A 5200-nucleotide genomic window follows, 5' to 3' on the forward strand; every position below is an offset into this window, starting at 1 on the left:
TTAAACTAAGGGAAAAAATCTACTAACCAAAATTCCATCCAATGCTAACTTCCAGTTATTACATGTCCTTTGCACCTTTTGCCAACCTGCTACAGTTTGCCTAACAGGAGAAATGACATCCTTATACTATATAAGAATGAGTTGTGGTCAAAGGGGTTTTGAATTTCAATCGGATGGATAGGAATTTTTGGGAATGTGAAATATTGTATAGTTCTTTTAAAACTTTTGGTACAACTGAGGGCAGCATGTGTTTAGGCATATTTACCGAAATGCCCTTACTTTGGTACATTTAAAGCTCTGATTTATAGAGACATTTGGGTATTTCTAAAATATTAAATTATTTTGCAATCGTTTTTGCATCAAGTACAACTCATATAAGCTTATGTATTGGTATAATTACTAAAATGGTGTTATAGATACATTTAATTCAAGTGTGGCTTTTGTTGCGCAATTAACACAAAGAAATATTAACATGTTGTGCAATTAACAAGTTGCTATATGAATTGCTAGAACAAAGCTTGTACTTAAGTCCAAGCTTTTATATAGCAAAATAAAAGAAACATAACCGATTAATTTCCTATGTCTTTTGGTTGGGGTCGTTGATACATTAGTTGCTATTAGTACAATTAATTATAGCTGAGAGCAGTGACAATTTCTTTTTATGCCCTTATTTAGGTTTAAGACCTCCAACAAAATAGAATTAAGAAAGAAACCTACTTAGGATCTTGGCAGGCTCTTCATTGAATGGTATTGAGTATTTATAATGGGAAATTATAGCAATTACTACACCATGGCCAAATGATTGATCTTTGTACTTCTTCTGTTACTTTGTTGGCTTTCTGTTTCTCTGTGTTATTGCTTTTTGAGAAATAGAATCCATGAGGATGTTTTCGCATTGTTATGGTTTCTCTCTGGGACTGAGGTTAGTTGTTTCTTTTCCTTTTAGCTGATCACTTTTTTGTAAATTATGATTTACTGGATTCTATTTGCTGCAAATTTGTGCTGGCTTTTTAGGCAAATTTTGAAGTTAAATAAATATATTGTAGTACACAACTGTAAGAATTGCTACAAATCTTGGTCAATGTGTGTTTCTTTGGATATTATGTTTAATTGATCAGAACTAAAAAGGAATCTGCGTTATCTTCATGTCACGTATTCCTTTGTCTGAAACAACTTATATCTGCTCTTAGGCGATTTTCAATTGACATCTGTAGAAACCTTTTGGAAATAGTAAAATTTTAAAAGCATTGATAAAGCAAATTGTACAAGTGTGTGCTACAATTAGAATGTAATATTATTAGCTTTGTCATATTTGATGACTATTTCTTTCTAGAATGTACTATTATTAGTCCAATGAAAAATTCTCTCTAATCACAGGTACCAAACACCTGTGCAATACGTGGGCATTCCCCCCTATGTTGTATAGCATAATCAACACTTGACACCTTACTATTGAACTACCTTTGATTGCACTCACACCAAAGAAAGTAAATGGAAGCCCCAAGAGCCAAGCTATTGACTGTATGTTGCTTAAATATAAGCCAAGGTATAAATGCATATCTAGGAATGTGTTGCTTAAACCACACCACTTTGTACTACTCAACATTCACTCTATGTTCTCTCAATGAAGCAATAGCAGACTCTATGGTCAATTTTCCAATTTTGTCACGCAACCATCTGAATGTATCATCCTCCCTAGGCAAAGGTACACAAGCAGAAAGAAGATTATGAATCAAATCCAAGCACCTGCATTCATAATTGAAGCCAATCTTGCATTCTTTGAACTATTAAATTGCCTAATAACATCAGACCTATAATATTGTTACAGAGGTCCATGTGGATGCCATGAATCTTGCCATGTATGAATAGTATGACCATTGCCTACTACTACCTAAATATGTGGTCTTGCCAAGTCTCGCATTCAGAGCAATTTCATCCAAAACCATGAACTATCAATAGGGATTGACATAATCTAGAAGGAATTATGCTACAACTTTGCAGTGTGAATCCATGCTATACAAAGAGAATATTTTTTGTGAAATATATTCCGTACATGCTTTTACAATAGAGATTTCTTCCATATCTGCAATCTAGTCAATTCATGACCTCCCTTCTTCAAGGGTTTACACAACTCAGCCTATTTGATTTCACTCTAGATGTTTTATAAGAGCCAATCTAGACAAACAAAGATAAAACATGTTCTATATTAATAACTTTTTTAAGCAGCATAAACACAGTATTGCAATATAACTGTAAGTTGATTAATATAGTTTTAACAAGTTGTAACCTTCCGCCATAGGATAGAGTTAACTCTATCTACAAATCCTTTTTCTGATTTTATCAATAACTACTTGGCAATCAATTACCCTTGATCTAGTACTGATAAGAGGCAAACCAAGATATCTGAGTAGGATAGATCCATCCTAGATTGCAAGCATGGAGCTAATAGTAGCTTTTAAAGGAAGACTTGAACCATCAAAAATAATTTCACTTTTTGATGTACTGGGGCGGCATAATCCATACCATTTACTAAAATCATCCAAAATAGATTTCATCAACTCAGCTGTTTTTAGAGTAGTTGCAGGTAGTGAGAAGAGATCATCAGCAAAACTTATATGAGAAATATTCAAAGCTTCACATATTGGGTGAAACTCTAATCACGACTGTTGTATTCTTGCATCAAAAAGTAAAGAAACACCTCCGTAGCTACTAAAAATAAGTATGGTGGTATAGGATGACTCAGTCTTAACCCTTTTGCATTTGAAAAATAATCCACTAAAGCACCATTGAGATTAACAGAAAATTAAGCTGTACAGACTTCATTTCGCAACCACTTGGGAAATTTTGAAGGAAACCTCATAATTTCCAAAGCTGTGAAAATGAATTCCCAATTAACTGTATCATATGCCTTCTGCAAATCTACTTTTATTACACACCTTGGCTTTCTCATCTCCTTGTGATAACCCCTCGTAATGTCATGCATTAATAATATGTTATCTGCACTAGACCATCCTTTCAAAAATCCATTTTGCCTATTACTAAGTAGCACCTTCTTGAATCTTTCAGTTAGTATCTTGGAGTAACATTTAAAGATAACATTACAACAAGATATAGGCCTGAAGTCTTTCATGCTGTTTGGATTTTGAATCATAGGAACTAAAGTAATACTAGTGCTATTCAAAAGGAAATACATATATCCTTGTGAAAACTTGTAATTGATAACTCGTGTAAACTCAAGTTTTACTATCTCCCTGTTTTGACTAAAAAATTCAATCGTGAAGCCATGAGGTCCAGAAGCCTTTCATTTTTTTAACAAATGCTAACACAGACACACACACACACGTGTATATATATATTAACACTTGATATTGCGAGAGTTAATTACAAAAAGGGGGCTATTACACTTATTTCTTTCTTTACTATATCAACCAACCATACTAGGAAATCACATTCCCATCCTACGTTTTGGACTTGCTTTATAGCAAATTGAGCTAGTGCATAGCTGCATTTGTTTTTTGATCTAGGCACAAAAGAAAAGCTACAGTATTGAAAATATTGTCTTAAGTCCTAAATGTCTTCCAGGACAGTTGCAATGTTATAGTCATAATCATTACTTGTGTTAATCTGGTCCACTATTGATTTGCAGTTTGTGTAGACCTCTATTTTGGCCCACCCTATATCCTTGGCCATCACTAATGCATTCTCACAGCTAGTGCTTCCTCTTTACTTGCCTCTCCATTTCTCTACTTTACTATCCTTTCTGTCCTTACAATTTTTCCCATCCAATTTCTTACTATTATCCCCAGCCCAGTTCTTACCATCCTTACAGATATGGCAACATTCATGTTTAATCTTATCACACATTCATTTTGTGCTCCCTTGTGATTTGTTGCTATTGCTGCTCAACTACTAGGATAGTGTCTTCTTTGTCTATTTCTCTTGCCTGTTCATACTCAATCCATTCCTACTGGGCTTTCTACACAACTCTACTTGGATCTAGGTTGGAATCTTCAAATGCCTTTTTGTTTGTAGCTTTCCAAATTTGCCATAAGTTGTTGATAGCAAGAGGGATGCTTTCTATCAATTCTAAATCTTTTTTACAAAATAGGTGTTGTAAGATCTCCCCTCTCCATCTATCACCATCTATCAATTCACTCACCTTCTCCAAGTGACAAATTTCAGCTTACCTGTGGTCACTCTACCATTTTCTGAGCCTGTTATCCACTTGTCCTTCCATATGTTCATTCTGTTCCCATCTTCAATTCTTTTCCATAATCTAGCAAGTAGTAATTTCCTTGCATTGTGGATGCTTTTCTAGCTCCATGATGCTGAATTTGGAGGGTCCTTTTCCAGCCAATTAGGGTTATTCATATATTTTGCTTTCATCATCTTGCTTACTAGCAAATTAGGCGAAGTTAAGAATCACCAAATTTGCTTTGCCAGCAAGGCTGTGTTGAAAGCCTCTAGATCTCTAAAGCCAATCCCTCCCATTCCTTTAACTTCTGTGAGCTTTCTCTAGCTTGCGTAGTGTGTATTGTTTTCCTTTTCTCCATTGCCCCAACAGAATTGAGCTATTCTTGAAGCAATATCTCTGCATAATCCTTTAGGAAGCCTACAACACACCATTGTGTATGTTGGCATTGCCATGATGACTGACTTGATAGGTACTCTCTTTCCACCTTGGCTTTGCAACCTCTATTTCCAACCTTGCATTTTGCTGATGATTTTGCTTTTTATGTATCTAAACACCTATTTTTTCTATCTTCCAGTGGCCATAGAAAGCCCTAGATATGCCACATTTGTTGCTTCTCTTATTTTGTCCAATGCCTTACTTGTCTCCTGCCTTGTCTGGTCAATAGTGCTCTTATTGAAGTATATTGCTGACTTGTCAAAATTCACCACTTGGCCAAAAGTTTTGCCATATTGGTTAATAATTTATTTTACTTTCAGTGCCTCTTATTTTGCTTGCTTTGCAACACAACAGTGAATCATCTACAAAAAATAATGGGAAATAGGAGGGCTATTTTTGCAAATTTTTATTCCTATTAGAACCTTGTTATCAACAGCTTTCTTGAGTAAGTTGGGTAGTTCTTGAGCACAAATTATGAAAAGATAAGGTGATAAGGAGTCATCTTGATGAATGCCTCCACCGGGCCTGATGTACCCTATTTTTTGACCATTCAAATTGAATGAGTAAGAC

The sequence above is a fragment of the Coffea eugenioides genome, chromosome 11 (genome assembly GCF_003713205.1).
Source record: "Coffea eugenioides isolate CCC68of chromosome 11, Ceug_1.0, whole genome shotgun sequence".
In the NCBI taxonomy this organism is placed as follows: Eukaryota; Viridiplantae; Streptophyta; class Magnoliopsida; order Gentianales; family Rubiaceae; genus Coffea; species Coffea eugenioides.